The following is a 27512-nucleotide window of genomic DNA, read 5'->3' as shown; positions in this document are numbered from 1 at the left end:
TAAAAAGGAAGAGTTTTAACTTTAACATAGCAAGACTATGTACAATAATGAACAGTTTTTAAGTAAGAATTACATTTACAATATCCAGTCTGCTTGTATTTGGCAAATTCAGAGAAAATACTCCATTATTAATCTCATCTTAGTGAGTTAAAGTTTTGTACCTAATTTAATTCCTATCATAACTAAATAAAACTATAAGTATCTAGTCTTCAACTTCATCAGTGACAATAGAAGTCAGCTTACAGTCACTGGATGGAAGGATGACCAAAGACAGAAGCTCAATGACTGGGATCTGAGCATGGAAACTGTAAACCTAGGATTCTCTATGGTGTCCAAAACAATTCATTTTAAGGACACAGCAATGAATTATCTTTTTCAGCTGTGTATGGCCCATTTCCAGAAATCAATACCAGGCTGCTTCACCCAGCAGTGAGGGCAGCAAAACACAACAGGACTTGGACCTGGGAAGAGCATAAAAAGGCATAAGGGATTGGGAAGTGCCTGCAAACAGGCATTGTAGCCCCACTATAGAGGGCTTACTGTCCCCTGCTCTAGCTCTTTCCAAAGAGAAGCCTACTAAGGTCCAAACCATGATCCACTCTGTGGGTTCCCTGGTGGCTACTTTCTGGTCAGCACTCAATCCCTGGACTCTGCTGCTGGCTATTGTCACCTTCCTGTTCCTTGCCGACTTCCTCAAAAGCAGGTGCCCCAAGAACTTCCCACCAGGACCACAGCGCCTGCCCTTTGTGGGCAACTTCTTTCAAACAGATTTTCAGCAGGTGCACTTGGCACTTCAGCAAGTAGGAAGGGGATTAGTGTGCCTGGTTGTATCCTGATCCTAATCCTGAGCTGGAGATCTGGGGATATCCCAAGGGCCTGGCCAGGAGGATTGAAGTCTAGGGCTTGCTAGTTTTGGTTTCTTCCAGTTAACATTCTCCATTCTTCTGTCCTCACCTTTCTAGCACACTGAAAAAGGTCTCTAGTTTGTAAGCCTGATCCGGCACACCTGCCTGGTACAGTATTTTGTGGGGTTTTATTTATTTATTTTTGTTTAGTTTTGTTTGTGTTTTTATCTTGTATATTTGGTCTATTGCTTCTTAAGTTTAATAACTTATATCAAAACAAATCATTGTTTCTTTATTTATTTGTATGGGGGATGGGTGTGTGTGTGTGTGTGTGTGTGTGTGTGTGTGTGTGTGTGTGTGCCTGTGAGAGTGCAAGTGCACATGTATAGACTGGTACATGTGGAGGGAGGACGTCAACCTTGGAACTCCTTCCTTTGAAAAGGAACCATCCGATTGTTTTTTGAGATAAGATCTTTCATAGTGCTGAAGGACTTGATGAGTAGGCTAGACTAGCTGGCCTGTCTCTGCCTCCCCAGAGTTGGGATTAGAAACTAACACCACCATTTCCAATTCGTTACATGTGTCCTAGGACTCAAACACCAGGCCTCATGCTTGTATTTATCCACTGAGTTACCTCCCCAGCCACAAGTGTACATTCTTTTCTATTTAATGCCTGAGTGTCCTCTCCCTAATGGTATACTTTGAATGCTTCATTGTTTTCAACATTTACTTGATTGCTAAATGCATTGGAAATTAATCCCTGATGTAAAATTTCTGTTTCTCAAGGTTTTATCTTCTTTCTCCGGCTCCAAACCACTAGCCTTTCTTCTGCTTCTACTTTCATTCCTGATTTTAAGTCTCAGTAACTAACTGGATTGAGGCCATAGTTATTTCATAACTTGTTGTTTTGTAATGTTGTTAATGGCTTGCTTGATGATGCACAATCTATTGTGTATTCCATAATTGTCATATTAGGGTTCTAAGAGGTCATCTGGCATGTTCCTTTTTATTCAGTTATATCATAAAGAGGTTTTGACCCAATTCTTCTACACTAGGTAAATGCATGAGCAGGAAGCCAGTAAAGATAGAGTGTGACATTCATTGCTGTAAGGAGTATTACAATGCTGAATCCCAGGCAAGCACAACCACTGACTGACTAGGTTGTAGAAGCTGGCAACATTCACTTACCTTAATCTGACATTTTTAGCTGACTCAGCCAAATCTTTACTGAATATTCTAAATTAGTCAGAAAATTATTATTAAGGCCAAAATTACTCATCTAAACATTATTCATCAAGATGAAACAAAAAATTTCCTTTTGTTATTTGCTCCCATCACTGACTTCTCTTAAAAGAAAAGGCATACACATTAGCTGTGTCCCTATGAGCATGACAGAGAAGACTGCTACAATGGATGAAGTTAACAGAGGACCCTGGATAAAGAACAAAGGGATTACTGAGTCAAGGTTCTAGCTATAATGAAGGAGTAGGATTCAGGAATAAGAATAAATCATTATATCTATTTTAACAGTGTTCACATAGGCCAGGGCTCTGTGGTCACTGTGGAAGGGTACAAGTTTATTGAAATAAAGATGGAGCTGAGCACCATGGATAACTGAAGGAATGGAGTCCTTATGTTTAATAACACTGTGACCGCAGGATATGTCCAAGACAGACAGATGGCAGAGGTAGGGCCTTCATAGTGCTGACCCTTGAACACATGTTAGCATTGATCATAAATTATCATTTGTCACACATTTTCACAAGCTTCCACATTCTGCATCTTCATCAACACTCTCCTCCATTCTCTCTGTCTCCCTTTTTCTCTCTCTCAAATCCCTCACTCTTAGTCTGATGGCTGGTCATCATCATTTAAATTTGAGTAAAGCCTAGGGTCCTATGGACTTATCATGTTAGTCTTCAAATGTTACATAATATCTCACAGATTCCCTCTGCAGCCAAGACCTTTGCCTCCTTGGCTACATTAATTTCCCTGCAACTCACATGCCTTTGTGGACAAATAAGGATAATTCTGAGAAGAGTAAAATCATTATACAGTTGATGAGATTTAATTTGAAAGACATTGTACCATATAACTTGGGGAGTGTCCTGTGTGATTTGGAAATTCACTCTGTCCTTGTTCTCCTCCTTACCATGAGTATGTGCCCTTTATACACAGAGTTTACTCTTTTCTCAAAGTCTCGGGAGGGAGCTGTGCAGCTGCATGCCTGAAACCAGTAAACAGGGTGTCTTTTACATTGCTAATCTCATTGTTCCTCAAAGAAAGATTTAAGAAAGGATGTATGAACTAGTCATATAACCCCAGAAGTTCATATATTCATCCGTGTCCACCATTATCTTTGGTTGTACTTTTCATACTTAGCTGGGACTGGGGAGAAGATGTTCTCTTCTGGCTAAACAGATGGGTTTATTTACTAAGGAGTCCATGCTTGGTGGTTTTTTGTTTGTTTGTTTTTGTTTTTTAAGACATGGTTTCTCCATGTAGTTTTCATGCCTGTCCTGGATCTCACTCTGCAGACTAGGCTGGCCTTGATCTCACAGAGATCTGCCTGGCTCTGCCTCTGAGTGCTAGGATTAAAGGCATGCACTACCACTAACTGGCTGAGTCCAGGCTTGTTATAGCATGGATTTACTTTGGCCTTTGGTAATTTGGGTGTTCTCTGCTTTACTATAGTCTCAGAGACTTTAGGTTTGAGATCTTGCTTATTCCTTGACACTTAAACTCTCATGGCTTTTTTAGGAGCAAATGGTACACTCAACTAATTCATATTCATGCATAATTATTGAATTTATATAGGGTTAATTTCATTCTTGAAGTTAACTAAATTGGAGTTTAGTGCAATGGAAGGGAGGTCAGAAAGTTTCCACAGATCAATTTGTATCTCTTCATTCATGAAGAAATGTATACAACTATCATATAATCCCTCTGGCTTTGCAGATGCTTGACATCCTAGATCCTCATACAGGGACATATTGAACTCTGATATTTAAATATTTTTTTAGTTTGTGGGGAAATATGGAAACCTATTTAGCCTGGAATTGGGCAGCACTTCAGTGGTGGCTGTATCCAGATTGCCTTTAATCAAGGAAATGTTTACACAACTGTATCAAAACTTTTTAAATTGCCCTATTAGTCCTGTTAGAGAACGTGTTTCTGGTAATAATGGTAAGTTTCTTAACCATTGTAAGGTATGTGCTTCATTTTTGTATGGCATATGAAAGGTACCTCACCATTGACAATCACACAGCAAATGTTATCATTAAAGGAAGCCGCTTGCATTTCCTGATGGAAAGCATTTAGGGAAAATCCACATGTGTTGCTAGGCTTTGTTTTTATGAGGAATTATAAGTAGAAAAGTAATAAACATGACCATAAGAGTGCTGTCTGAAATGCCTTAAATTTGCAAAGCAACACAGTTCTATTTATGGTTTTGGAATATAAGGTAGAGCTAGATAGCGAGAATCAACAGATAGTATTGAAAATTGTAAGAGTTTAATTTCTCAAAAATGGAGAATGGGATGAAAGAAGACAAGCTTTCCAACCTCATCTCAAAGATTTCTGCTATTTTAATGTTTGATAATAGAAAATAAACTAGCAAGTACTTATATCATCTTTCAAAACTCATGTATACTTTTGCCTGCATTCTCTTCTTCCTCATAAACTAATATTTCCATTTCTTGGCCTCCTTTCTAAATGGTATACTATATTCACACTAACACCTATGTAGATACATACATGCATCATAAGTTAAGATGCACATGGGAAAGAAAATGTGCACGTATTTTTCTTTTGGAGTTTGGTCATCTTGCTTAATTTATACGTTCTAAGTGCATTCATTTTTCTAACAATTTCATTTTACTTTACAGCTGAAGAATATTCTACTTTATATATTTATCACATGTTCATTCTTCATTCATCTGTTGATGGTCATTTGGGCTTGTTCCCTTTCTTTGCTATCACAAATACAGCAACAATAAAAATGGAGATGAAAATATATCTATTGTAGTTGTGGTGCTTTGAGAATGGACTCTATAGGTTCATATATTTGAATTCATGGTCTTTAGTTGGCTGAACAGCTGGGGAAGGTTTAAGAGGTTTGGCCTTGTTGAAGGAGTGGTGGTCACTGGGAACAGGCTTTTATTCCTTATTATCTCTCTCTGTCTCATGCTTGTGTCTCAAGATGTGAGCTCTTGCCTACGGCTCTAGCTCTGTTTCTGTCACGAGAGTCATACCCTCTAACCCCCTGAAGCTGTGAGCTCCAAGTACAATTCTTTCTTTTATAAGTTACTTTGGATGAAATGTTTTAGTACACCAATAGAAAATTAATTAAGACAGTATAATATGGCATTCTCTGTATATATGCCCAGGAGTGAAATAGGTGGGTTATAAGGTAGTCATTTGGATTTGTAGTTTCAAAATTGTCATTTTGTTTTGTTTTGTTTGTGATGGGTAGGTGCATAAAAATATAATCGACTCCCAACACTCGGGGGGGCAGAGACAGGCAGATCTCTGTGAATTCAAGACCACCTTGGGCTACAGAATAAGTTCCAGGAAAGGCTCCAAAGCTACACATAGAAACCCTGTCTCAAAAAAAAATGTAATTGACAATGAGTGTAAACCCTAGAGGAAGGTCAACTGCTTAATGGCCAGTCTAACTGTAAGAAGTTCATTGAGTTATATATAATTGGGACAGGGCAAGTATTTTGAATAGCTACTTAATATATCCAAGTGATGTTCTTATATCTGAGTTCACTAAAAAAAAAGTGGTATTATTTAATTTTTAAAAAGTTATTATAATTTGCTATTGAGAAATAGGAAGAAAGTATGTAAGTATTGTCCAGAGTGCTTCTGAAAAGTAGAGGTTCAGGAAGGACAGGTCTAAGCTGCTAAAGTATCATATAGGATGACCGTTTTACTTAGAAGTAGAGGCCACAATAATATTGAAGACCACTGAAAAGCATTTTAGAAGTAAATAAATGGAAATATGTAGGTATTGCCTATGCCATCCAATGGTGGTCTAAGGAAATACCCACACCCACTCCTGCTCTGTTCCTTTGCATCAAATATTCTTTCTTCATTACCTTTGGAATCGCCTGTCTAGCTTTAAATGTCCTCTTTATATAGGCTCTCTTCTAAAATGCCAAGAGCATGTACTTTCACTTATTCAGGAATGCACTCCTGGTATTTAGCTTAACATTAAATCATTACTTACATTTAGGTGACTTATAACTAAAGTATAGCTTTGGCATCAGGGACTCTTTTTTTATATACTTGTTTAGCAACTATCTGTGTGTCCCTTCCAAGCCTGAATGTATCCCCTGTTCCTTGCTTTTCCTACTGTTCTAGTTTGCTTTCTGTTGCTGTGAAAAACTCCATGACCAAAAGCTTTTTGGAGAAGACTGGCTTCATTTCAGCTCATGCCTTCAGATTATACTTCACTATTGAGAAAAGTCAGTGAAGGACCTGAAGCTGGGCCTGGAGTGGAAACAATGAAAGAACAATGCTTACTGCCTAGCTTAGTGGCTAAACCTCACATAGCTTTCTTACACATCCCAGGCCCAAATACCCATGGGTGGCACCACCCATGGTGGCCTGGGGGCTGGACCCTCACACATTTATCATCCATCAAAACAGCCTTTCACAGACATGGGCAAAGGCCAATCTGATTGAGGCAATTTTTCAATTGTGGTTTCCTTTTCTCAAGTGACAATAAAATCTAATCAGGATATCTACTAATAAAATGTACCTTGGGTTTTGCTGATAAACCTATGGAGTTTCTGTTTTAAATTACGTGATATAGAAACTTTTCTCAAATTTCTGATGTTCCAAGCTGCCAATAATAATATTGACCATTTTGTCCATTGTTAGAGATTTTTGCACAGATGAGTTTTCATGTCTCTAGTGTTTGCCACAAGTTCATGTAACAGACTCACAGTATTATAATCTTGATTTTCCCTTCTCCAGGATTGATTGTATCTAATGGTCAGATGTGGAAAGAACAAAGAAGGTTCACTCTGATGACACTGAGGAACTTTGTTTGGACTGGGAAAGAAGAGCTTAGAGCAACACATCCAGGAGGAAGCCCGACACCTTGTGGAGGCCATAGGAGAGGAGGGAGGTGGGCATCTCATGGGCAGGTGCTTGGGGTTGTGACAGTTATTTATTAGTTCCTAATTACTTTGCTGTTCTTTTGACATAATACTTGATGAAAGGAAAGGTTTATTTGACTCGCACTTTTAGGGTATTCCTTTCATGGAAAGGAAGTTCTGAAGCTAGGAGCATAATTCAGTGTGTCACATTGAACCTACAGTTAGTTAGTATAAAGAATGCTGATGTTGGTGCTCTTCCTCATCTTTATTCGATTTGGGACCCTAGGAGATGCTACTGCCCACCTTTAGGGTGGGTCTTTCTGCTTCAGTTAAACCTTCCTGGAAGGTTCCTCACAGATACTCAAAGGTATGTTTCTATGGTGATTCTACATCCAGTCAGGTTAACAAGGAAGATGAACCACCATGGTGTTTATGTTAGGCCTTGTAGTGTGCTACGATCAAATAGTGAATGTCTTACCATAACCCTGAGTGGGAGTGCTGCAGAACAGGTCATTAAATACATTATTGAATTTAAAACTTGTTTATGTGTCTGACTTTCCAGGCATTGACTGAATCCTTGATGAAATCTAGCCCCGTGCAGGATTCTTTGGATACAGCCTCTCATATGAATCTCTGTTATGTATGTCATGTGAAGTTGAATATCTACAGAAAATAGAAACAAATAACTTTGAAGGGCTCATCTCCCCCTCTCCCCACCTCCAGGTCCTCACTTGAAGATAAAAAAATGCCATTTCCAATATCATTTGCTCTGTCACCTTTGGAAAGCACTTTGAATATGAGGATGGCCAGTTTCAGGAGCTACTAAAGTTACTGGATGAGGCCGTATATTTGTAGGCTTCAGTGATGGGCTGGATAAGTAAAAAGACCACTTTCCCTGACTTGGTTGGGGATCTTGAAACTGCTACTGCAGACAGAGTCTTCAGGTTTGTTTTTTTTTCTATTATAAAACTAAAATATAACCTTTTAAGTCTGAATTCAATATAAATCCTTGAAATTAGCCTGTAGAGTTTTGGATTTTCAATAATTGGGAATATTATAGTAAGCATTTCTAACTTTCATGAAAACCAATAACTGTATGCATATATTTGAGGCTATGCACTTTTTAATCTAATGATTATTATTCTCAATGTTCACTAACATTGATATTGTTATTAACAATTATTGATGATTATTGACAAAGTCTAGGTCTTTGATAATTCAATTGGTGATATCCTGATTCTTTATTGTGCCTTTGCATTTGGATTTTGCTTAATGATGTTGTTTTGATCTACTTTGGCAAACTCCTGTAAAGGTTGTAAGTACTATGTGACTGAATTCTTAGTATGAATATCATATGTAAATGAAGGATACTCCTTTCTTCACCTTTGAATTTCTGCACATGTGTGTGCATGTGTGTCTGTAAAGTTGTGTGTACATGTCCTTGTATGTACATATTTATGCATGTGTTTGTGAAAGTACACATATGTGCACCTGAGTGCCAAGGATAAATTTCTACTTTGTGTTCAATCCTCAGTCACTCTCCATCTTATTTTTTCAGCCACAGTTTCACATACAATCCACAGCTCACCAAATCCACTAGAATAGTTGGCTAGCAAGCCCTAGGCACCCTCCTGTTGTTCCTTCCCAGTGTTAACATTACAGGTATACACTGCCACACATATTTTTTGTGGTGTCAGGAATCTGAAACAAGATAAACTAATAATAATAGCAATTTTATCATTATTATTAACCATCAAAGAATTATTAATCTACAATCCCTAGAAAGCATCACAACTAACATTCATACCAATGTCCTTACCATTTATACCATACTATTAACTTTCTGCATAGTAGTAAAAACAGTTGATTCAACAGCTATATTATTTCAATAAAAATAGTTTTACTCCTATGGCAATTACATCATAATTAAGAGACACTGTGGTGTAGAATTGCCTGCAAACACAAATGTTTCTGATCATTTTACTGAGGAAAAATCATGACAGAAGAATAGAGAGAGGGTGACAGACAGCTATTACTTAGAGGATCATCTGGAAGACAGTTCTAAGGAGGTGGCACTTAGCAGAGGTTTCATGAACACAGGAGGAGGGGTTACATGGATTTCAGAGGAGAGATTTCTGGGCATGATGAGTTACAGCTGCAAATGTTTAAAATAAAGTACAAGCACAGAGGACACTGGACACATCATAAAGAGGAACTGTGACAAGAAGAAAGGAACAGGTACTCAAGGACTAGCTGAATAGACCCTACAGTGAAAAGTCACTGGACTTGGTGTGAATATAATGGAAACACAGTGGAGGATTGTGTCAGGCTAAAGTCGTGTGTTTAAATGGTCAGATGATTATTCTGGAAGTACTATAGGTTACAGGCTGGACATGAGCATAAGACTAGAAAACTACTACATACAATGGCAGCATCCAGGCAGAAGAGATGGTGGCGTGTACCATCGCGCAAGCAATCAGGATGGTGAGAAGAGATTTGAGACAGTATGTTTTCCTTGGTGGAACCAAAATGCTCACTATGGAGCTGAGAGAGAAAACCTATGTCAGAGTAGCCCACAGCTTCACTGTGAGAAATGAAGAGGGAAAAACTAGACTGTCTTAAAACCTGGAAATTGATGCCACAGTGTCTCTATTATTGTTTTATTTCCCCAATCAGCTCTACAATGGCTTACTTTCCATTCATGTGAGTGCTAGAAGCTTTCTGTTAACACTTGGGTGTAATGATTATCTAAACTACTCTATTATTAATGAAAAGTCAGGAGTCAAAATATGGGGTTAAAATCTGATTGGCCAGAGAAGTTGTGAAGAAGTGCCCAGTGACTTCCTTTCTCTCTCCTTTCTCAATCCAGAAAAGCCATGCGTCTTTCTAAACCCCTCCCCACTACTTGCTCTTTCTCTCTATATGTCCTCAGTCCTCCAAAACCTCTATGGCCAATTTTGGTCAGCTAGTAACTAGCTCTTTTTTCTAATTCAAAGTAAACTTTATTGTCATGGCAGAGTGGCAAGTGCAGACAATTTTCACACAACATTTCCCCACTTTGTCTAAATAAGTTATTGTACCTATGCAGCTCAATTGAAAATTTAATGTAAAGTTCTAGTCCTTGAAAGCTATTTAGGATAATAAAGAAATACAGGTCAATAGGTAGTCATCTATAATAATCAAACTTTTAGTCATGTTAGATCTGTTTTCAAGATCAAACAGAGATATATTTTAAATATATAGATGCTCTTCAAACACTTCAGAGACCTACAAAATATGCATTTAGAATGTTTTAATAACATAAGGCTTTTCATGACTGTGAGACATGTGTGCTCTTGGAAATACCAATTTATTTCAAAAGGGTATGACAGGCATCAAAACCTTTTCTACATAGGTCTATTTTTTTTACTCTCTTTGTGTGGTAAAAATGTCCAAACTAAGGTACTATCCTCTCTGCATAAGAATTCCCATGGGAAAATGCACAGAATGTAGTGTGACCAGGATACAACCAAGCTCTAGACCCAAGTGATCTGCATGTACATGCTGTAAATTGTCTTTTACCAAAGAGAATTCCCTTTCAGCATCAGCTGATACTTTCCTTGGACTATTTAAGTCCTTATCAGCTTGTAAGATTTGAAATAAATTATTCAGTTCTTGAGGAGTTAATTCAATTTTGGGCCTTAGCCAGTTAATACCTCCTAGCAATTTTCAAAAGTTTTAAGAGTTTGTAATTGATCTCTCCTGATTTGTACTTTATGTGATAGAATCTTTTTAAAACCTATCTTATATCCTAGTTAATTAAGAAAATCTCCTCTCTGCATTTTTCAGGAGCAATTCATAATTCCCAACAAGGAAAATTTTCCTTTACTTCTCCATACATTTTTCTAAGGTATCTATGTCCTAATCAATAAGATATCACCCATATAATGGTAAATTATAGATTGAAGAAACTGCTTACAAATTACTTTTAATGGCTATTATACAAAATATTGACATAGAGTGAGGGCTGTTTAACATACCTTGTGGAAGAAATTTCCACTGATACCTTTTAACAAGTTGGGAATTATTATGAGTAGGCACTGTAAAGGCAATTTTTTTCCATCCTGTTCTTGTAAAGGTATAGTAAAAAAAGCAGTCTTTTAAATCAATCAGTATAATAAATCACCCTTTAGGTAATAAAGAAGACAAGGAAAATTCAGGCTGTAAAGAGCTCATTAGCTAAATCACCTTATATATGGCTCTTAAATCTGTTAACATTCTCCTTTTTCCAGATTTCTTTTTTTTCTTTTTATTTTTCTTTATTAAGAAATTTTCTACTCACTCTACATACCACCCACAGATCCCCCCTCCTCCCACCCTCCCAAGCCACCCCACATCCCCACATGCCTCAAATCAAGGTCCCCCATGGAGAGTCAGCAGAGCCTGGCACACTGAGCTTAGGCAGGTCCAAGGCCCTCCCCATTGCACCAAGGCTGCACAAGACATCACACCAGATTTCATTTTAACAACAAATATAGGAGAATCCCAAGAACTGGTCAATTCTTCAATATATTGAGCATCTAGCTGATCCAGTAACAGCTGTTCTGTTCCAGTATTAATTCTGACATCAAATGTCATTGTTACACCCACACAGGTTTGTTAGTTACCATTTTAAAGGTATGGCTGTTGGTACCTTTAAAAGACCACCAACTACTGTGTCCTATTTCTGTACAACCTGAGTAGTCTATGGCTGTTCTTAATAATACCATTTAATATTTCTCTCAGGAGCATTCTTTTTTTATGATTTGTTTCTGATATTGGAAGAATGTTAATCTATAGTGATATTTTATTTGTACTGAAATGTGATTTTATTTGTATATTAATAAAGTTGCCTTGGGGTCAGAGCAAGCCATAGCAGAAGCTGAGCCGTGGTGGTGCACTCCTTTAATGCCAGCATTTGGTAGGCAGAGCTAAGCAGATCTTTGTGTATTCAAGGATATAGCTGGCATGGAGACACACGCCTTTAATCTCAATACCAACCATAGAAGATCTGGAGGTCTGTATAGACAGGCAGTGATGAGGAGGTCATGTGGTTGGGTTTACAACCAATGAGAAGGCAGAACAGAAAATCTACAAAAAAAGAGTAAAACACAGGAAGTAGGTCTCTTGAGGAGGGAAGGACAGAACTGGCAGTGAAGGGTAAAGTTTATAGCTCTTAACTATTTCTCTGACCTCTTGACTTTTAACTCTGCAATTGGCTCTGTGTTTCTTATTTAACAAGACAGTTACATTTACATTAATCTGTGTTCTCCAGTGCTGAAACAAATCATACCCCCCACAAATTCATTGTTATATTAGCCACATGTGTTTTTAATTTTCCTATCTGTTCTTCTGGCCCTATACACTCAACACAACTTGCACTTTGTTTTACCTGAGATAAAGTTCAAATACCAGGGTTGGGGATTTAGCTCAGTGGTAGAGCACTTGCTCTACTCTAAATTCCTCTGTCTGTGCCTGAATATTTTTCTTATTTTCATTAGGAAGTCTTTCTAAGTCTTATATCTCATCAGTCACATTTTCATTCTCCTGCAATACTTGGGAAGGAGGACATTTGTGATACCTCTGTTTCCTTGTGAAGTCATACATAGGGTCATTTTTTTCCCGTACTTGTTTCCTTTTCAGTTCACTTACCAGGGTGAAGATCTTGTATGTATAGGCAAACAAAAGTCTCTGGATAAATGAGTACATACTGTCTTTTCTAGTACCCAGACAATACTACACGTTTCAATGAAGAAAACCTCATTTTTAGCACTCTGGACTTCTTCCTTGCTGGAACAGAAACAATATCCACAACACTGCACTGGGCTTTGCTCTACATGGCTCTCTACCAAGATGTCCAAGGTGAGCATGTGATTTGACTTGACAAGGTGAAATGATGTTTCTGGAAGCTATATCTCAGAAGGGGCTGGAAGACGGCATTTTGAATTGAGAATATGTGGAATAACTATGAGGGAATTAACACTTAGGAATATATACATCCTGCAAAAATGTTTTAGGACTATGATGGCCCTGGATACAGCCAGCACAGAGACTGTTCTTTTAAAAAGCTTGGAGTCTAGGTGAAAACAGATCAGTCAAGTAACATAGCGGTAAGTTCTAGTTAAAGTGGTGTTATTGAATTAGAATCCACTGATGCACTCCTTTGTTTTTAGCTATGTGTTGCCATTTTTCCTTGATACTGTGCAATCTGCCTAGTTTAGTAAATGACATCTTGTGATGCCATTTCCCTGACCTACAGCCTCAATACCACTCATCTTGTATGTGGTCTTACTCCATTACATGTCCTCTTTTTTCACTCCCCTTATTCTTACCTCAAATCATCTTCAAGACATATTGTCTTCCCACTACTAACAGTAGAATGTACTGTTCTAAGTTCTCCCCAGTCCAGAAATATCTGTCAAGAACTACCTCCTTAAAATGTTTTAGATTCCTCCAGGAATTTTCTGACTGAGAAATTACTGTTAGTCCCTTTCTCCAGTGTGCTTCTATTGCTACACATTGTTCATTGTTGATATCTCTCCACTGGTTTAAAGAGAATGGTCTTTCCTTTTTCTTCCTCTTAGTTCTAGAAGATTTTAGCAGGCAAGGTTACAAAACCTTTTCATTTTGTGCAATAGTTTTTCTTTTTTCAAATTGTGACTAAAAATTCATTAATGTACTATAACATTTATTTAGTAATTTTAGAACAAGGCAAGACAGTGGTTGGGCATGCCTTTAATCCCAGCACTTGGGAGGCAGAGCCAAGCGGATTTCTGTGAGTTCGAGGCCAGTTTGGTCTACAGAATGAGATCCAGGGCAGGCACCAAAACTACACAGAGAAACCCTGGCTCAAAAAACAAAAAAACAGAAGTAATTTTAGAACAACACTTGATTAAACACTAAGATGGAAATAGAGTAGCATAAAGCTTAATGGACATTCCTTCTTTCTTTCAGAAAAAGTACAGACTGAAATTGACAGAGTGATTGGTCATGAGAAGAAGGTGAGCCTTGCTGACCAGGATATCATGCCTTACACTAATGCTGTCATCCATGAGGTACAGAGGATGGGCAACATCATCCCATTAAATGCTCCTAGAGAAGTGACAGCTGACACTGAGTTTACTGGATTCCATCTGGCAAAGGTAACTTTGTACCCCCAGTCTCAGACATCCCAGTCCATCTTAGACAACAATTTCAGAACCCAACTTTTAAAGGTGATGGGTATTCATGCCATGCCATAAGAAATTATTTCAATGGGGGAGAGAGAGTTCTGACAAAATTCACCAGTTATCTAAATGGATATTCACACATATTATTGACAATGGTGTTGAAAATGGCTTTGATAAAACATATTTAGGTAAAACACAGCTTCATTTTCTTGGAAAAGTCTTATCATCTTCCTGCATTAATGTGAGAGCCTAACTGGCAACAGCTTACTGTCATACATTGTCCCCTTGAGTAGGTCTTAGGACTAAGTACCCACCATGTTAAGTGTAGGAAATTCTTCACAATCCTCAGAAGACAGAATTTTAAGAAACAACATTTGAGATATATCAACAAACACCATAGTGAGGCTACTGTTGCTAATAGTGTCCCCATGGGCATGTTTCCAGCTTTTACTTATAGCCCCAAAGTCACACAAACAAAGCCAGTCCAAACTTATTAATTATAAGAGATAGTGAGAGGAGAACAGTAGTTATTAAGCAACCATAATGTGCTATAGACTCTGATCTCTTTCCAAACTTCTTACTTGTTTTTCAGAGTGACCTTCAATCTCCATTTTCTAGGTTGGAAAGTTGAGGCTCAGAGAAGTTAAATTTACATAAGATTTCTCTGCTGCAAGGTAACAAGAGATAGGATCTAGAACCAACCTTGGTCTGAGGATCCAGCCCCATGATCCAGCCACAGGACTTGGTATATTTGATATTAAAGGATGTCCCTTCCATTTTCCTCAATGAGTTCCTGTTCACCTCCCCACACCCATCTTCCCAGACTGAATGCTGATACCCTGACACCTCATCTCTCCTGGCCCTTAGCATTCCCTCTTTCTAACATACAACTGAAGATCCACTCTTACTTTCTACTGACTGGTTCCTGAGGATCTAGAATGTCTAAGCCTCTTGAATGTATTGTTCTTGGAGATGCTCTCCGGCTAAAGGCCCAGAAGAGCTTGTCCAGCCATCACCCCACACCACCTTCTCTGCAGAGCCAGAGAAATAGCCACCATGTTTCCTGTTTCTTTGGTCACTGAGAAACTCCAGGCTAGAAGTTGAGGTCTGGATTCCCCATGTGCTGTGTGCTTTTTTCCTATTCATTCATTTAATGCCAGGAAGCCAATGAAACTCTTTCCATAAGCTTTTATCATCACCTCTAACACACTCCTGAGTACTGAAGAATCTAAATGGCTATGTCCAACAGAACCTGGAAGCCAAAGCCTTAACAGCAGAAAGGCCTGGTCCCAGTGATGACTTCATATTCTGTCACTATGGGAACATATTACCAAACCACTAACAGCTTCAGGTTTTTTTCTCCGTCAACCCACTTCATTGGATCCAAATGGGGATAAAATGATATTACATTTGCATAGTATAATATTCAGCATTTAAGGTATTCTTTATTGATCATACCAATATTTATTAAACACTTGAAACTTTGGTTTGAGTTGAAGGAGATTTAGAAATGGAGTATATACTCCTAAGTTGTGAGGACATCCCAGAAGTAAATACTCTGTTTCTCTGCATATCATGATGATATGAGGTGAGAAGCATGAACTGGAAAGAAATTATTCTGAACCTTTGAAGGAAGAACTTTTAGAGTTGAGGGTTCAATGGGGAATAAGAGTTAGCTATGTGAGCACAGGAAGAGAAACACACCCAACAACAAGAACAGTGTTGAAACACAGTCTAATGGAAAACCTACAGGAATACTACAGCAGGAGCCTAGCCAGAAGTGAACAATGGCTCTGGTGGGACATAACAGGAGTCTTTGCCCTAAGAGTATGAAGAGCCAGCTTACTAGGAATGAGGAGTGAGTGTGTGGGCCATGAAACCAAGTCACGTGTCAAACCCACTCAGCTTCAGGTTGTGGAGCTGAGTTAAAGCTGGTAAGTGATTCCCTGAATCTAGGAGAACATGATGGAAAGGGTCACTAAGGTTGAAGTGATAAACTGAAAAGGTGGTGATAGAATCTAGAAAGATTTAAGGAATGCCCCATCCATCCTGAAGAAAGAACAACATAAAGGAAATATCTCATGACTAGGGACCATACATATACTTGCCTAGACAAGAGTCCCTTCTGTTGCATCCACGTATTTTTGACAAACTTTGGTGGAACTGTGTGTTGTCTCCTTAACACTGGATGAAAGAGAACAGAGAAGCAGCAGCAATGTTCTGTGGACCTAACCATAATGAGCAGCAAGCTCCTTATATCCCCTTGGATGTTTGAAGTACCTTTCCCAAGGCAGACATATACAAACCTCTTCCTGTAAGCAGATGTATTTTGTAACAAAGAGTAGTCTAAATTTGCTGATAAAATTCCTATGAAGGAATTGCAATCCAATACTAAAAGGTATTGTGTACAAAAGGGAAATGATGGATGTATACTTCAAAAGACAGTAGAGAAGTACATTGGTGAAGATGAAAACCAGGATATACAAAGGAATCTCAGGCATAGGAGCTTAAGAGACACTTTCCTTGTCCATCTACCTGGTATGTATGCCATATTTCAAGCTATGACACTTTGCTGCCTTCTGTAGGGAACCATGATCCTGACCAATTTCACCCAGCTACACAGGGACCCCAAAGAATGGGCCACTCCAGATACATTGAATCTGGAACACTTTTTGGAGAATGGACAGTTTAAGAAGAGAGAATCTTTTCTGCAATCTCAATGGGTGAGTTGTGATGAGCAAAAGAGGGTTCAGAGCTCCTCCTTTGCCCTCTTCTCTCTGCAGTCCTCTGCTTCAGGTATATCCTCGGAATGTGGCCCTTCCTGTGGCTCCATCCCACTGTTGCTGTGAACAGGGCTACTTAAGACCACTCTTATTTCTCTCTGGCTCTATTTTTTACAAAATGCGGAAAAGACCCAAATGCTGCCTTCTCTTCACAAAGAAATCTGGATACCTACTATATTTTTAGAATTTTAAAATGTTCAGTTATTTTAAGGGAATGCTCCCTTATCTTTTATGAAATAGAGCTGCGTATTAATAAGGACATTGGATGAAGTGAGAGAGAACAGGGACAACAATTTTAAGTGTTATCTGGAGAATTCAACTCTTCTTATAAGTGCCAACTGCACTTTTGAAACCCACTTAGCACTTATGTATGATAACAAGATGTAGGATGTCACCTAGCATAAATCCTTCTGATAGAACAGATGCTGTACAGTCTAGCAATTTCTTCCAGTCACTCTGCTGAGAATAGCCTCAGATTTTATATCATAGCCCATATTGATAGGCACACTCTTCAGCTGAAACTCTGCTTGCTGCAAATGACATGAAACTCTGAGATGCTTCCCTGATGTTTGCGGCAACAGAGATGAGAGGAATCTTCAGACAATAGTAAGTTTAACATTTTATTTATGGGGAATGGTTCTCCTGTAACCATAACATAAGTTTTAGGTCAAAATACAACCTACAAGAGTAGATTCTTTCCCTCCATCTTATGGCTCTACTGTATGGAGCTCATGTTGTCAGTCTTGGTGCTAAGTGACTTCACCCACTTAGTCGTATTGCTAGCCCCACCAATGCCTTTAAATTGAAGAACACTGTGGGGCAAGAGAATATTAGGTAGGTGATTTGTCTTTATATCTTATAAGTATTTTTCCTATAGGTGCCTCCTTTTCTCCTGGTATAAATAGGTTTTCCCATTTTCATTAGCTTTAAGATGATATTTTTAAAAAGCAAACAGTGATTTGGTGGTGTCTTGCTATTTATAATTGTGTTGCATTCTTTAAGTGCAGATTTCACGAACAAGTTTGCTTGCTATTGCTGTGAGAAACATCATGATGATAAGCAACTTGAAAAAGAAAGGGTTTAATTCATTTTACAGTTTACAGTCCTTCAGCAAGGAAAGTCAAGAGAGGAACCTGGAGGCAGTAATTGTACATATACCATGGAGGAATGCTGTTTACTGGCTTGCTCCCCATAACTTGCTCAACCAGCTTCCTTATACAACCCAGGACTACTTAGACAGCTGTGGGACTCGTTCATCAATTGTTTATCAGGAAATTACCCTATAGGCTTGCCTACGGGCAATCTTATGAATCTATTTGCTCGGTTGAAGTTTCATCTTCCCAGATGACTTGAGCTTGTATCAAGTTGACAAAAAATGAACTAGGACACATGCCATCTCCTGTAATCTATTCATTCAGTAATTGAATGGTATCTTCTTTCTTACTATAGGCAAACACAAATATTCTAAGAATATAAATTTTTATAACATGACTTGAGCTGTTTTATGCTGCTAGTCAGTTTCTCTATTATAACCAGATTTGAAGCTTGTCTCAAAATTTACAGCCCTTTTAACTTTTTAACTGAGTTCATATGTATCAGTTAGTACCTCACCATAAAACAAGCAGTCTAAAATAGTCTTACTCACAGTTACCGTTTGCAATGTACAGATCTGCTCAGTGGCTCTTCCATGTGTAGGTGGACAGCTAGCTGACTGCAGTGAAAACAACGAGTTTTTAATAGACACAGTGTTCTTCTCACATTATTTTCCCCTACTCCAGCAAACCAGCTGGCTTTTCATATGGTAGTGATAATGTCCCCAGAGAGAGAACATAAGCAGAGAAATTTGGTGGAGTCCAGGGTAGAACTAGCCCTGCATTCTGAACTTCCACTTTACATAGTAACTTCCATTGCATTCTGATGGCTTAGACAAGCCACAAGGTCAGTCCCTTCTCAAGGGGAGGCAAATTATTACAGTCTTTGACTGGAACAGCATCAAAGTCCCAGTACACATACCACAATGTGGGACCTAGGGATGATGGTAACCAGAATTGTTTTGTTATCATCATCTTTTTCTGATATAGAGGAATAAAATTTAGTTGCCCAGGCATAAATAAAGACCAGTTAAATTAGCAGAGTGGAAATAGCCAGTGAGTTAGCATCATGCTAGTAGCTATCTGGATTTTCTGTCTTATTCCTACCTTTGGCCCAGGTACTTTCCCCACACTTGCTCTAGACTTTCTAGAAGCAATCTCTACAAAAGCATGAAGTAAAGGTATCAGATTCCTCTTGACAAAGGCAAGTAGACATGGAATTAAAATATTTGCATTATCAGGGAAGACTGCAAAATAATTCTTGAGTTTTGCATCTCTCTATATAGCCTAAAGCAAAGGACAACTTACAGTAAACCAGACTTCCCTCCTTATTAAAAGATAAAAACACTGGTTTATGGGAGCTAGACCTGGAAATAACATTAAAAACAAACAGCAACAACAGCCATTTCCTTCATTTTAGTAGTGAAGCAGTTTGACGCCTATGTATATTTTGTGTTGTAAATATGGTCCAAGTACAGTTTTCACTGCATCTTTCTATCACTTTGTGTGTATGGCGGCCATGGGGGGGGGGCAGGGGGCAGAGAGTAATTTTAGTTCTTAATATCAGACTTATTTGTTAATTTAGACAAAATCGTTGAAATTGGGTATCCCTTGTTTCAACCTTTTAAAATCCTGTTTGTTCCTTCTGGGTAATTGTGATGATTGCCCAGTCGTGGAGCTTGTGTAGGAAACCGGCTGTGTGTTTGTCAAGTGAAAACGACTTCACTGTGTGGAAATGAGTGAGGCAGTCAGTCACACGGTGGTCCCTGATGGAGCCTGTGAGAACATGGGTTCTGGGTCAGGTGTTGTCCTGGAAGAGGAGCGCTTCTGGGAGAATTGCGGGGATTTACAAGAAAGTCGACTGTAGACCATTTTTTAAAATTGCCAAATACACTATCAAAAGTGCTGCTAAGGGTTTCTACTGATGTGATAAACACCCTGACCAAGGCAACTTGAGGAGGAAATGACCTACTTTGTCTCAAAGCTCTCAAGTCACAGTCCATCACTGAATGAAGTCAGGGCCGGAATCACACAGTGCAGTGGCGTGGAGGCAGGAACTGAAACAGAGGCCTTGAAAGGGTGTTACTTCAGGTTTGCTCTGCACAGCTTTCTGAGCATGCTTTCTTATACATCCTAGGATTATCTGCTGTGGGGTAGCACCACCCACAATGAGAGAGGTCCTCCCATATCAATCACTAATTAAAAAAAAAAAATTACCACAGGCTTGCTCACAGGCCAGTCTTAGGGGTATTTTCTCAATTGAGGTTCTGTCTTCACAAATGATTCTAACTTGTATCAAGTTGGCATAAAAATAGCCAGCATAAAAAAAAAAAAAGCCAGCAAAACTGACCCTTTTTCAACTTGACACAAAACCCCATCACTGTTAAACCATAACCTTTCCTTTCTTCTTCATCCCCAGAATCTCATATTAATATTAAATTAAATTAATATTGACAATATAACACATTCCAACTTTAAAAGTCCTGCACACAGCCTTTAAAATTTTGAACACTTTGAATTTCAGTCTCACTAAAGCATACAAAGTTTCTTTCAAAATTCAAACCTCTGAAATATCCAAGGGCTCTCTAAAATTCCAACATTTTTCTGGGTGGTGGTGGCGGCGGTGGCGGCGGCAGCGGTGGCAGTGGAGCATGCCTTTAATCCCAGCACTTTGGAGGCAGAGGCAGGCAGATCTCTATGAGTTCGAGGCCAGCCTATTCTACAAAGCAAGTTCCAGGAAAGGCACAAAGCTACGTAGAGAACCCCTATCTTGAAAAACAAATAAACAAACAAAATGTAAAATTCCAACATTTCTCAACTGTGGGCTCCTGTGAGACAAAAATCAAGCTCCGCACTTTTTATTCCAAGAGGAAAGAATCTGGACACAGTTACATTCAAATCAAAGCAAAATCTAACAGCTCAGTATCAGACTTCTGGGACTCTTGATCGAGTCTACATAGGGCTTGCATATAACATACAGTACACATAATGTGTCTAGTAGTACAGGCTGGCCGCATTCCACAGCTACTGCTGGCCTTGTGAGGTTGTCCCATTTTCAAAACGTTGGGAGTGTCTGTTGCAACTAGGCTACTCCTTCACTGCTAGCCTCTCATTGACTTTCTTGAGGGACTCTGACCTTTCCACAGGGTTCTAAGCCTCAGCTTTCTCCATGACCACTCGTGCCTTCATGTGACTCTTACATGTGTTTGGCTGCTGGCATAAAATACAGCCTTAGCTCCCTCTGCATCACATTTTCTATGTGCTAACCCTGAGGAAATGCTCCCAGATTTATAATCCTCAATGATGCTATTATAATCACTGCTAACTTCTCAGCTCTGTGATGGTATTGTGTTCCCCAAAATATTGTGCACCCTAATAAATTTATCTGGGGTCAGAGAACAGACAGCCACTAGATACAGAGGCTAGAAAAAGGTGGCACTTATGCCTTTAATGCTAGCATTTCAAAGACAGAAATCCCTCTGAATTTCTGTGAGTTCAAGGGCACATTGGAAACAGCCAGGCTTGGTGACACATGCCTTTAATCCCAAGAAGTGAGCCTTTAATCCCAGGGAGTGATGGCAAAAACAGAAAGATATATAAGGTGTGAAGACCAGAAACTAGAAGCATTTGGCTAGTTAAGATTTTAGGCTTTGGAGCAACCCAGTTCAGCTAAGACCCATTCAGATGAGGACCCAGAGGCTTCCAGCCTGAGGAAACAGGATCCGCTGAGGAACTGGCAAGGTGATGTAGCTGTGGCTTGTTCTGTTTCTCTGATCATTCAGCGTTCACCCCAATACCTGACTGAGTTTGATTTTATTTATTTTTTAAATTATATTTGTGTTTTAATTTTACATATCAGCCATGGGTTCCCCTGTCCTCCCCACTCCCACCCCCTACCTTCCCCCCATCCCCTCCTCTCCATTCCCATCTCCTCCAGGGCCAAGACTCCCCTGGGGATTCAATTAAACCTGGTGGATTCAGTACAGGCAGGTCCAGTCCTTTCCTTCCAGGCTGAGTAAAGTGTCCCTGCATAAGCCCAAGGTTCCAAACAGCCAGCTCATGCACTAAGGACAGGTCCGGGTCCCACTGCCTGAGTGCCTCCCAAATAGTTCAAGCTATTCAATTGTCTCACTTATCCAGAGGGCCTGATCCAGTTGGGGGCTCCACAGCTTTTGGTTTGGCTATTTGTCTCTGTGCTTTCTCCAGTCTTGGTCTCAACAATTCACACTCTTACAGTCTCTCCTCTTTCTCGACAATTGGACTCCTGGAGCTTCACCTGGGGCCTGGCTGAGGATCTCTGCATCCATCAGTTATTGGATGAGAGTTCCAGCACGACAGGGTGTTTGGCCATCTGATCACCAGACTAGGTCAGATCAGGCTTTCTTTTGATCATTGCCAGTAGTCTACAGTGGATATATCATTGTGGATTTCTGGGGACCTCTCTAGCACTTTGCTTCTTCCTATTCTCATGTGATCTTCATTTATCATGGTCTGTTATTCCTTGTTCTCTCTTTCTGTTCTTGATCCAGCTGGGATCTCTTGCTCCCCTAAGCTCTCTTTTCCTTGAACCTTGCCCTTCATTACTCCCACTCTCATCCTGGTTGTTCAAGAAATTAGACATCAAAATGCCCAACAGTCCAATTAAGAAATGGGCTATAGAACTAAACAGAGAATTCTCAACAGAGGAAGCTCAAATGGCTGAAAGACATTTAAGGAATTGCTCAACATCCCTTATTATCCAGGAAATGCAAATCAAAATGACTCTGAGATACCACCTTCCACCTGTCAGAATGGCTAAGATAAAAAACACAAAAGACAGCTTGTGCTGGGGAGGATGTGGAGCAAGGGGAACTCTCCTCCACTGCTGGTGGAAATGCAAGCTTCTACAGCCACTTTGTAAATCAACACTCATGGAACACACAAGCACAAATTATGATGACATTATTGTGACACACAGTTACTGAACAGCTTTGTCCATAACATCTGATTTCATTTCTCTTCAACAAACTGTGGAAGGTAGAGAGATACATTTAAGTATGAATGCATGGTCAATTTTGAAATATTATTTAATTTCATAATTATAAAAATGGTGGACAAGCAGCTTTAGAGTTGTCATCACATAATGCCTTCCATCAGGTTCAGGAGAATCTGTACAAGAACACTGAGCTCTGATGTTCTCATGCTCATGGTTTTGGTTTTGTTTAGACCATGGCATTGTAAGCAGATTTAATTCTCTTCTTCATGCTTTCCTTTTGGACAATTTGTAATAGTGACTATATATCACTTAAGAATGATGGAAGCTGTTAGCAATGTACGTAAGAGACAATGATGTAGTAATTGTGTGTGGTACTGCAAGGCAAAAAGCTTGAAGCAGATACTCCTTCAGAGAAAATTCATGAAGAGCCTAGAGAGAAATTGAAGTTGGACCACAGTTTATGTGTGAGCTTTCAAAAGATAAACATTGTGGTACTAGAAATATGGCTCAGCCTTTAGGAGCACTGGCTGCTCTTCCAGAGGACTCAGGTTTAAATAGCTACATGGCTGCTCACTAGTATCTGTAAAGCCAGTTCCAGAGAATCCAACATCCTCCCACAGGCATACATGCAGGCAAAACACCATAAAAAGAAGTAAAATTTTTTAAAAAGATAAACATTGCTACCTGTTATGGGTCTGGATTGGGTACAAATAAGAAATTAAAAGGCAAGAAAAATCACACAATAGATAGCATCAGGTAACATCTCTAACATAGGAGGCTAATGAAATAAAATATTTTTATTATAGGAGAAGAAACACAGACATACAGTAAGGCAAACTGAAAGAAAAATTCCCTACAAAGTAAATGGGTGGAGGTGCTTGGGAAACTGAAGTCTAGCTGTTATAGGAGGGTTGGAAGTTTAAGGGCCTTTTGTGGTCTGGAATGGAGTCCTCTTCCCCTAATTTAGGATTGGTCAGTTGCAATAAAGATATGAGCAGTGACTTGTAATTTTGGGCAAACATGTCTGGCTTATCTTTGCAGCCAGAACATGTAAGTCTGCAGTGGTTGTGGGTACTACCCCTAAGCCTTTATATAAAGCTACCAGTCCTTTGTCTCTGGTCAGAAGTGAAGTTCCAGATGCACTGATAACATATTATTCTATTATTAAATAAAACTTGGGAGTCAGATATTGGGGTAAAAATCTGAAAGATCCAAAGAGCAATGGGGGAGCGATTATCTAACCCTACCTCTCCATAATTCCAGATCAGAAAGGTCTGCAAATCTTTTTTAAATCCCTCCCTATTCCTTCCTGTGTCTCTCTACCCTGATCTGGGTCCACCAAACACTCTATGCTTAATGCTGGTCATCTGAATGTTGACTCTGCCTCTGATTCAAGGTTTAACTTTATTGTCAGTCTTGGGAGTGTCAGAGTATGATCAAAATATCCCACAACACAGAAGGGTACAGAAGAAGCCTAAAGTTTGGCATCTTTATTATCCATCAGTGGTCCCTTTGCCTGCCAGCCTGTCAGGGATTTGTCTAACTTCTAGCCCCTAATTCTGCCATCTCAGAGGTCACCTTAGTTGTAGTTAGGAGTTTGGGGGCACAGGCACTCTAACTTCTTTGACCTGACAGAAGGAGAAATGAAGAAAATGCCTGCAGTCAGAGTGCCCTGAAGGAGAGTGACCTAGGAGGCCAGGATGAAACTTAACTGATGGTGAAGATCCAGAACATAATGCAGTCATTTGATGAGAGTGTGTGATACTGGAGCATGCTATGTGGGTGAGGCAGCAACTATAGCAGGCACAAAGTGAGACAGTTAATGCTGTTATAATTCCTACAGAGAGTGTCATTAAGCAAATCATCAGGGCAGTTTTGCCCTTATTAGAGGAAGAAATCAGGCAAGAATTCCATCCAAAAATTCCTTAGCAACCTCTGTCATAAATATCATCAAGATTGGTTTCTTTGCCAACATTGTCTGCTGCAAGGAATACACCATGGAGGAGGCCATTAGCCTGGTTCAAGAATTGAGAAACTTCTCAATAGCCAGTTTAAGTTGAGAAGTTTACAATTAGCTTTCTTGTGTCATAACTTTATGGAGAACATCCAGAAGCAGAGTTAATGATGGAAATTCCTTAACATCATGAGTAGTATAAATATTTTCAGTAAAGTGAAATTTACTGGACCATTCACTAGAGCCCTATAGAAGGGCAAGGTCATAGATATGGTCTTCTCCATATTTAGACTGACATAAGTTTTGCTTGACAGATCAAAACATAACTTCAATCAGTTATTCATTACATTAGACTTCTGTATAAAGCATCAGATGCCTAGAAACTTTTCGAGAGGAATCAGTGACAGAAGTCAATGCCTTTCCTGCCCATGAATGAGATTCCATTCCTGTTGAAGGCATAACCAGACATCTGTACCTAATTTCTGGTCTACAGGAGAAATGCATCCTACAGGTATTGTAAGACATCACAGGAGCCCAATGGATATCAGTCAGAGATCCCAAATAATTTCCCTAGACCTGTGAGTTTGACAACAGAGCTTTTTAAAAATAAGAGAACATGGGCTGTTAGGGTGCTCAGGGAAAACCAGGAGATTTTACAGCTGTGAGAATTTCTCTTTCCAAAAAGTGTTCCATAGTTGGTAAATAATTAGTAATAATAATAATAATAATAATAATAATAATAATAATAATAAATATTTTAATTTGACCTTGGCATTAAAAAAGATGGGCCAAATTTTCCTGGCTATACCTAGGTATTGCAGTGTTGAACTGAGCCAAAGTCATGATGTCCTATATCTGGACATCAGTTTTCTTATCAAGGAGAGAATCATTGGTGAGAAATGGTTGTCTAAATAACATCTAATATGTTCCTTTGAGTATAGAGTCTATGTGAGGATGAGTCAAAGGACTTGCTCAACTGTTGCTTTGCTTGGAAGCATGGAGGAAATTTTTCCTCTGTGTTGATCCTTACATTTTTAAACTAGAAACTGGCTCGTGGAGTCTCCATGGCCTCCCTGAACTGAAACAAACAGATGACTCCTCGCCATTCATGACATTTAGTTTTGTTTTTCCTATTAAAAATGTTCTAAGAGACAGAAAGCTTGATTTTCAAGGACAATCCTCTAATTTCTTTAAGCTTTATAAGGTCATGGGTTCATGACAATCTGTGAACAAGCAGGATTAAGTTGACAGGGATAGCTGCTTTTACCAGTGTCTGACTTTCCACAATAAATTTGCAACAACCAATAGCTAGAAAACCCATGTCTGAAAACAAATGCCAACAACCTGAAACCTTAACAAGTACCTTCCCCCCTATAAAGAGATCAAGTTATAGAGGGGGCTCACTTTCTCTCTGGCAAATGACCATTTGCTCAGAGGTATTCAGAGTTTTGACCTTTGATTCCCATAAGCCCAGTTTCTCCTTGGGCTCTACTAACAAGAAGGCTCTATGAATATAATTGGATCCAAATTCTTCCGCCATCTCCTGAAAGGACTTTATCCAGGGAGATATTGAAGCCATTGCCTCATGGTAGAAAGACATTAGGTTCTGTAGTCTGTGTCTCTGCCAATCAAATTTTCCCCAGTGTTTATGGAGGCAACTATGTATGGAGTGGTGACTTCAGAGAAACTTTAGAGCCAGTTTGTCACAACTACAAAAAAAAGTAAGATAAATACTAGAGAACAACACTTAGGGGAGGGTTGTTCCTACTCACACCTGCATTCTCTAGCCTTTCTGTGGGACAATTTCATCCTATGTATCAGCTAGTGCAGTTGTCTGACCCACTGAGGGCTCAGGCACTTCTATACTCACCCATGGCTCAGCCCCTGCAATGTCCTGATTTCTTCTCTTCAATTCCTTTTATAGTACCACTCTGAAGAAAGGATGGCCATCAATGTCACTGACATCAATCAAAGTGGGCATAGGAGAAAAATGACTTTTACTTTAGGCACACTTTGCTGACACACTTACTTGTTTGTATTTCATTGTGTGGGTTGAAAAGCATCAGTAATTTAGCAGCTGAACCATGGTCAATTGTATCAGTGATGTTTGTTGACTGAGCTTTGAAAGCTTTTAGACTGAGTCACTCCTGGACTCCCATTTCTACCTCCTACACACTGCTCTCATCAAGAACTACCTGCCCATGAAGGCATTTGATTTGCAATTTAGGGCTTCCAGTTTGTGTGCAAAACAGATGCCAGACATAAATAAGCAGCTAAATACAAATTTCATGGTCAACTCAGGACTTGAAGTGGGTACTTGAGATATTAGTCCCTTGAGCCACTAATACCCGCTGAGAAGATGACAGGTCTTCTGTTTTGGTCCTACAGGAAAGCGAGCTTGCCCTGGAGAACAACTGTCTATGTCTGAGCTGTTCATTTTCTTTACTGCCCTTTTGCAAAAATTTACCTTCAAGCCCCCAGTCAATGAGAATCTGAGTATAAAGTTTAGAATGGGTCTCACCCTTTCCCCAGTGAGCTACCACATCTGTGCTGTCCCCAGACTGTGA

The 27512-nt window shown here is 39.3% G+C and overlaps 1 pseudogene; it reads left to right on the top strand.

Annotated features, from left to right (window-relative positions):
* The first annotated feature begins 590 nt into the window (after positions 1-590).
* On the top strand, positions 591-27512 carry LOC118577930 (annotated as a pseudogene).

Source organism: Onychomys torridus, chromosome 2, assembly GCF_903995425.1.
Source record: "Onychomys torridus chromosome 2, mOncTor1.1, whole genome shotgun sequence".
Taxonomy (NCBI): Eukaryota; Metazoa; Chordata; class Mammalia; order Rodentia; family Cricetidae; genus Onychomys; species Onychomys torridus.
Note: the sequence above shows the minus strand (reverse complement) of the source record. Positions and strands in the feature narration are given on the sequence as shown.